This window comes from Convolutriloba macropyga, chromosome 1 (assembly GCF_964194025.1).
Source record: "Convolutriloba macropyga chromosome 1, txConMacr16.3, whole genome shotgun sequence".
In the NCBI taxonomy this organism is placed as follows: domain Eukaryota; kingdom Metazoa; phylum Xenacoelomorpha; order Acoela; family Convolutidae; genus Convolutriloba; species Convolutriloba macropyga.
In genome coordinates, this window is record NC_134468.1 from 63,592,447 (window position 1) to 63,601,333 (window position 8,887).

The following is an 8,887-nucleotide window of genomic DNA, read 5'->3' on the forward strand; positions in this document are numbered from 1 at the left end:
CTTTTGTAATTAAGTGTGTTCTATTGTCATGTTCAGGTTAAACTGTGGAAGTTTTCCGTAAGAAGCAGTCCCATGAGAGATCTGTTCAACCTGATTGAAAATTGAAGACTTAAAAAGATGGTGGCATGATCAAGTTGAACATGTTTCACGAGGGACTGAACTTAATGCTTCCTGCGGAAAATTTCTATGTGGATTTTGATTCACTGTCGTAATTTTTTTCAGTGAAGAGGTTCAAAGGAGATTTATGCTAAGTTCCATACTGCTTTTCAAATGTTTTGTGAACGCCAGATTGTTTAATAACCGCTAGGCGATAGCTGGAGCTCTAATCGGACTTCTCTTGGTTTTATGGATTGGTATTATTAATAGCCGCCCTCATCTTCTCAGCCGGCTATTATAGCGCTCCTAATTTTTTTTACAATTCAAAGAATTTGAATTGTATTGGGGCGCTGTCTTTTTTTAAGATTTGTTCACACATTTTCATGATTTTTGAAGTCAAATTGGAGTAGTGATTTTGTTCACACCGAAACAGGAAGTGGAGCGAAAAAGCGAGTGGTTTTGCGGCGTGAATTTTGTCACTGCAAATTTAAACTAGAGTGAGACAACGATGTTTGAACGAAATCTCGCCTTCTCGGGTGTAGTTTTTGGTTCACATGCGGCACTTTGTTTTTTGTTTTTAAAATCATCTTCTTGATCAGTTTTTCTTCTAAGTGGTTTTCCCAATCCATTTATTGTCCATTACAGGTCTTAGTTTTCTTTGGTAAAGAAAATTCTTTTGAATTGTGCCAGGATGTGTCCTGATATGTTTTTTTATTAGCTGAAGCAAGTTTTTTCATTACTCTTTTTGATTTCTACAAGTTTGTTCATGATTTTGGACTTCTTTTTTGAACCTCTGTTTTTGAAAGTTGACTTCAGAACCACCAGCAACTGCCTCTGTCAACTCTAATTTTAAAGTAGAGTGAGAAAACGCTGTTTGAACAAAAATTCGCTTTCTCGCTAGTGATTTTTTGTTCACATGCGGCAATTTCACTGTGAATTTTACTGGTTTTTTTTCCATTTTTGGATCGGATTTTTTCTTAATCGTTTTCATAATCCATTCATAGTTCATTCTGGGCCTTTTTTTGTTTAAACCAACTTTCACTTTTTCGCTAGCGGTTTTTGTTCACATGCTGCATTTTAACTTTGATTTTGCTGTTTTTCTTTAATTTTTTGTTCTGATTTTTTGGAAATGGTTTTCCCAGCTCACTCATGGTCCCTGCTAGGTCTAGTTTTTTGTTTAGTCAATGAAAATTCTTTGAATTGTACGTCAGGACTTGTCCTGCTATGTTTTTAAATTGCTATCAAACGAAGTTTAACAATTAGATTAATACTTCGGTCTTTCGTTTTGAGTTGTTTCGCTTGACAGATTTTTCGTCTGAGCTTTTGACTTTTCGTCTTAATAAATGTGATAAACAGTTAACGCCCAGGATTCGTAGTTCTCAGAGAGCCTTTCGGATTATTAGACTCTAAATATTCGATTCACCGAAAATGTATTGGAGACAAATTCGTGGTGGGGAAGACCCCCCCCCCCCCCCACATACACACACACACACACACATTTCTCACCCCGCAGCACACCCCCCCATCAACTTCACCCCACCCCATACAAATTGTTCCAACCGTAACCCAGCGTGAGTACAATTGCTACTGTAAATCTTCAATCTTACTTAAGCATAATGGGTTTTCTTTTCTTTGTTTTTTTATTATTTGATCACATGTATAATGGCGCATCATTCAATCGTTTTAAGCCTCTGGGATATAGAATTGTTCGAGTATCGTGAAATCGTTGCAGCGCTTCATTTGACAAATCAGTTCCTGTAAAAGGAGCCAATGGAGAGCTGAACAGCTGGTACGTGACTTTTTAATTATTTTTTTAACAAAGTTATGATTCAAAATGAATGGAAATATTTTGCGTTCAAGCTTCACTTTATTAGATGGTCCCAAAATATTGATATTATGGTGTAGCTGATTTTGTGGAATTTCTCCAAACCAATAGACGTTACATGCAGAAAGATAATTCTGTGATTGTAAGGCCTTTGCAAAAAAGTTTGTCTCAATTTCTAAAAGTGAGATTTTTGAGGTCTTTTGTTGTTTCCATCGAATAAATATTTTTCTCTTTAGGGTCAAATTTTGTTCATTTTAAGGCTGAATATCAGGAATCATTAACAATAGAGGCGACCAAAATGATGGAGTACGACTTGAAACTGAAATAGTGTCTGGAAGATCGGATTGGCTATCTATTTCGTGGCAGACTGAAGATCAGGTGGGTGGAAGTCTACTCCCCCTTCACTCACCCCTCATGGTCTAGGTCTAGTTTTCTGTTTAGTCAATGAAAATTCTTTGAATTGTACGTCAGGATTTGTCCTGCTATGTTTTTTTACTTCGTCGAATAAAAAAATATTTCGCTTTACCTCATTTGCCGCTTTTTCAACATTTTGCGTGAAATCTTTTTGACTTCTCTAGGCTAGTTTCTCTCTTCTCTCATTCTGCTAAAAGTGATTTTGAACATCAGTTGCTCAGCAAGGCAATTCAAATTGAACAGAGTCAGTATAAAAAATTGAAGTCAGAAATAGAAACGGGATAAACCCATAAAGCCCAATTTTAGATGCCCGCTATTTGAACGTCGTTCCTATAAGTCTTAGTTACCATCTCTAATGCTTATTGGTATTAACAGTAGCACCTGTAGCCTCTCTCTAAGCAACAGTAGTATATTAAACTACGAAATGCCATCAAAATAACTTGGACTTAAAAAAATGTTTTTGTACAAAAATCTTTTTTTTTCAATATCTTTTATTCTTTCAATCCCAATCATGCTTTTTGGAATCAACGGCGGCTCTTTTCCGGCAATCTGCCGGGTATGTTGGAAATTTTTAGGACTCGAAGAGGAGTATTGGTATTCTAGGGTTTTATAAACAATTCAATGAATTTGAACTGTATTGGGCCGTCTTTTTTAAAGATTTGTTGATTTTTAAAGTCAAATTGAAGTGATTATTTTGGTCCGAAACAGGAAGTGGAGCGAAAAAGGAGTGGTTTTCCGGCGTGAATTTTGTCACTGCAAATTTAAACTAGAGTGAGACAACGATGTTTGAACGAAATCTCGCCTTCTCGGGTGTAGTTTTTGGTTCACATGCGGCAATTGGCTTTGTTTTTAAATCATTTTTTCGATCAATTTTTTTAAGTGGTTTTTCCAATCCGTTTATTGTCCATTAATAGTTTTGTTTGGTCAAGAAAAATTCTTTTGAATTGTGCCAGGATTTGTCTTGATATATCTTATTAGCTGAAGCAATTTTTTCCATTTCTCTTTTCGATTTCTGCAAATTTGTTCATGATTTTGGACTTCTTTTTTGAACATCTATTCTTGAAAGTTGACTTCTGTTTTAGAACCACCACCAACTGCCTGTGCCAACCACAACACCTACCCTCTACCTAGCGCCTTGGGCACCTATCTACAACCCTGCCTATATCCACCAGCCCAAATACCTATCCCCAATCAAACTACCTACCCCAGCCCCCACATAAACCTCTCATACTACCTACCTATCCCCTCACCAGCTACCTATGCCCCCCATACATGGTCAACGTCCTACCTAAAACATTGGTTGTTTCTCACTATATATTGAGTTTATACTTTTTTTGATACTTTTGATTTAGGTAGGGTTAGCTACTTTCTATTGCACGAATCTTGGAATTGTTTCCCTTATTCTACTGGCTCTGTTCTTTTAGCCGAATCAAGATTCTTCATGTCTTGAGGTTTTGAGTTTTGTTTTTGCCCCCTTGACTTTGTTTTAAAACGTTTACTTCTGTTTTCAAACAATGAACTTTAGCGGTAGCTTTGTTACTAATACGTAGTGACAGGGAACTGCTGATAATGTTCGAGGTCGAATGACCTTTTGAGAAGATTTTCCCCCAAAATAGTCCCTTCCGATCCTAATAACAGAGCGGCCACCTACCTACACCCCCACCTCTCAGACGTATCTCCGCCCCATCTATCTACCCTCCACTACATACCTAACCGCCGCCTCCTCGGCTACCTCCTTTCAAGCAACCGTCCATCACCATGAAACTAAAAATTGCGTCTGCTTTTTTTCAAATTAGTTCTATTAGGTTTTCTATTTTCTCTCTTTGATGTTTCCGATATAGGTAGAAGAACACTGGCTCTTTATCTTTGATATTTCTTATTTAGATATTTTATTGCACGATTTTCTATGTCAATCGGCGCATAATCACCAGAAGTTAAATAGATCTACTTTTGGCTAAACTGACAAGCTTACTTATAGAAAAAATCCAGATAGAATTTGGCCAGTTTTCCATAAGCAGCTGTATTTTAAGTCGCCCTTGAAATTGTTCAACTTGCTAATGCCTCCTTAATTTTAAGCAAGTTTTTGCCTTGTGAATTTAACAAATTTATGAGCAAGTTGAACAGATTTCACGTGGGACTCAAAATACAGCTGTTTATGGAGATCTGGCCAGCTTCTATCTGAATTATTTCTGTAAGTAAGCTTGTCAGTTTACCCAAAAATAGATTTATTAAGCTTCTGATGATTATGCGTCAATTGGCATAAAAATCGAAAAGAGTGACTTAAATTATGTTAACTAAAATTGACTTTAAAAAATCTACCAGGTATAGCTGCATTTTGTGCGTTTACTTTTGTCAGTGCGCGTATAAGCAGGAATAAGTTATACACATTCTTAATCAAAATATAGCATCTCAGCATTTAATGAAACATAACCGACTAAACGTCGGAAGAATTGCTCTTGAACGACTAGTGGGAGCTCTAATCAATTGCAGCCTGCTTCAGTCGGGGGGAGCCTAAATGGGACTAAGAAGTTCTATAGAGGGCTTCAAATAACCACATTAGAGGTTAACATATACCACTATTAACATTTAAAGTAAAAAATGACACCAGTTCGGCGCACTTTTCATTTGACTTTTAGTATTAAATTGCCGCCAATTGAGTTCAGCTGCTTGAAATTGTGATTGAGAGGGAATTTTAGATCACGCGAAATGCAAAAAGTCAAGGGCGCAAAAGTCACTCGAAAAGTCAAAATTGGCAAGCGAAAATTTTGCATAAAAAAAGACACACACGTTTACAATAATTGCTATGAACTACGTTCAAGAGCAATTAAAAACAAATTCTTTTTTGGTCTGCTTTTTACTATCTTTTTGTTTCTGCTGATCTACGAAGCTAACGCGTCTGTTTTCTGGCAATTTGCAAGCTGTGTTTGTTAGTTGTTTGCAAAATATCAGAATAAGACCATAGATTATTAAATTAAGGCCTTGAAATATAACGAAACACTGCAGCAAATTGGCGTCGATGAGAATAGCTGCACAATTTGACTCTCATAACAAATAATGCTACATAGTATGGATATAGTATCGTTGAGGTTCGTGTATTGCTGAAGATCAATGTTACTTGCCGAACATATGCTCCGTCAAATTTACCGTGTCGCCATTTCTTAGTCCTCATTTTGTGAGTGAAGTTTGCTTGACTTGATTTTTGCAAACTCTTTTAGATTAGTAAACGACAGCTGCTTAATAAAGGTTTTCTTTATATGTGAAACAAAAGGCTCCCGGGCATCAAATAGTTAAGTCGTATAATGAAAATTAATAAATTTTAAACCCATCTCGTTATTTATCGCCTGCATGATTTCATTGTGCTGCTGTTTTACGAAGGTACCTCAGGTATTTTACGAGAATCTTATACCAAATTTAACTTTATATATTCTCTAATTTTGGCCAGCTGTTAACATATGCTTTCTCTCTGCAATAAAGTCAGTACCTTAATAACTCTTTGGCTGCTTGTCTTTATGCAGTTTTTCATGCTACCAACTTTTCGTCTGATAGTTTTTTTTTGTCCTACTGTGTCTTTTTGTCCTTAAAAACTAGATAAAATGGTAAACCCGCAGGGCATTAATTTCTCTTAGTGCTTCAGGGTTCACTAGTCTCTAAGCATGTGATTCACTGAAACTGTAAGAAAAATATATTCATGGTGTCAAGGGCGGTTCGTAGAGTTTGACCCCTCCCCCCACTTTTCCTCCCCCTTTCCGCCCTCGCCACTTCAGCCCCCCCCCCCCGCGCACTTCAATTCGTTCCACCCGTAACGCTACAGACTCGTCCCCAAGTGCACTTTGAGAACAATTCACCCGACGTTATTCCATTGCTGGTACAGATCTAATTATGCCAATAATACTTGGAAAGTGTTAAGAAGCAGAGATGAAAAGTTTTGCCAAGCGAGATGGCTTTGTTCGAAAATAGCTTGAAGTTGCTTTATAGAGTTCTTGATAAAAATCGGTTGATTTCTTCCCTTCGTTGAGTTTTCCTTTTGGGTCATCTAAGTTGTTCCTTAACATTTTAAGCAGCTGAGTCGTTTTTACTTCAATTCCCAATCAAATAAGAGGGCTCGGTGATGTGCGTTCGCACATAATGTTCCGACCCCGCTCATCCTTATTTTTGGCTTAATAGTCTATCAAATGAGGAGAGAATTCGAATATTCAAAAATAATTGGCGTATGAGTAAAAAAATATCGATTTGTAGAGTAAATAATGCACCGTTAGAGGACCGACGAGACCTAACACAACCAAGACTACGAGACAAGTTAAACAAAAAAAATAACAAACTTTATTTGCATTCAAAACTCAATGTCTTTTTGGAAAATAACTTAATAACAAAGTCAAAATATCTTCAAGTAAAATCTAAACATAACAACTTAAATTGTACGTCACTAGAAAAAAACATAGGACACGTTCTGAATGAGATGCGTTAACAAGGAGACAAAAAGAACAAAAACGGCAAAGTAAAAAACCGTTTCATTGGAAAGAAATAATTTCAAATAAAGAAAACCATTAGATATCAACTGAAATCTCTAATTTTTATATTCTTTTATTCATAATGTCATAACCTCAAATGAAGATATGGCGACATGTTATTGTTCAGAATTTTTCGTACGTCTACAAAAAAAGACAAATGCAGACAAAAAACAAAAGATCGATTAACTTTTTCGAGAAGACGGTGTCGTAGCCGTTACAACCATAATCGAATCCGTAAAAGGTAAGATATAACAAATTGTACTTTTCTTGAACACAAATATTGCAATAGGTGACCTCTTAATAATCAGACCAGGTAACAATTAGACAAATAAAGAACAAAAAGAGCAAAGTTGAAATAAAAATAGTTTCTTTCCGAAAACTACTATGTTCTAAGTCAAAAAAATATTGGGTATCAGCTTACAGCATGATATTAAATTTTTCTCCAGATAAAGACGTTGAGATGTGTCATTATTCATAATACGTCTTTAAAATGTGTCATACAGAGAAGAAACAAATTACATTAAGTAAAACCGCTGTCGAAGCCGTTAAAACAATAAGCAATGCAATAGAAACATAAGATATGTTCAATTGAACTTTTCCTCAACAACAATTGTGTGATATGCGACAAGTAATTAAGGAGACTTTTTAAAAAGTAGACAAAAGAACAGCAAAATTCATCAGGTTATATATTTTTTCAAACATTCGATCTCAAAGTCATGACAAATTTTAGCTGTCAACTGAAATCAGTAAATCGGTTCCTTTGTTCACCCTTAGGAAACCGGTAAGACCCGCAATTGTCCAGTGTTTTTTATACGACTTCCAAAAGAACGATAAATGAAGTCAAAATTAAAGAATTCTTTTGAGTTCTAGAAGACGTTGTCAAAGCCGTTAAGACCATCTTTTCACTGCACCAAATGATTTGTTCAATTTCTTCTTGCTAGACGCCAATAGTGTGATATCTGAGCTGTCAATAATGTGACAGGACCAGAAACAGAGCCTAAACCATGGGAGAATGTCCTAAATTTGAAAACTTATCAAAGCTAAAAAAAACCAGGACTTAAAACGTAAAACTGCACTAAATATTAATTTTCGATCAATTAGAAAGACGATGCGACATGTCTTTGTTCAGCTGAAGCTACAAGTCGACCGAACTGAAGAGAAAAGTGGAAAATCTCAATAATCCCATGTTTACTTTGAAACATATTTTTTCAGTCAGAACGACCGTGAGCTTTGGATTAAAACTGGATATGTTCCTTGAATCTGCATAGAATAGCAATTGGACCTGTCATTAATAACAATAACACTTGATTTGAATTGTTCTGTCCTGTAATTATTATTAAAATAAAAAATTCAAAAAGTTTTTTAAAAAAGACTAAATACAATCTGAATTTCTTTCTGAATGAAAGAAACTATGATCGGCTGAAGCTACAAGTCGACCGAAATAGAGAAAAGTGGCAAATCTCAATAATCCCATGTTTATTTTGAAACAAGTTTTTTAGTCAAAACGACCGTAAGCTTTGGATTAAAAAAACTGGATAATTTCCTTGAATCTCCGTAGAATAGTAATTGGACCTGTCATTAATACCAATAACACTTGATTTGAATTGTTCTGTCCTGTAATTATTATTAATATAAAAAAGTCAAAAAGTTTTTTAAAAAAGACTAAATACAATCTGAATTTTTTTTTGGAAGGTTAGAAAAGATCAAAACTAGCCCTGCTATTGTTTTCCGTTCTTTAGGAGTATGTAATTTTTCCAAATATTATAAATTTGGATGATTTTGCAAAGTAATTAAAAAATGGCGCATTTTGAATTATTAGCAAAGTAAATATGCAAAACAACGCAAAATGTTAATTCAAGAGCAATCTCAATGGAAGTGCAAGTAAAAATTGCTTTTTTTAGAGTTAACGAAGATTGTGTCTGCGGTTTTTGGGTGTGTTAATTCGGCAGATTTAAAGTGAACTGAAGATTTTTTTGGTACCGTTTTTGTTGAAAAAATGCAAAATTTAGCAAAATTTTAGCCGAAAATTTGGCCGGACAGTTCA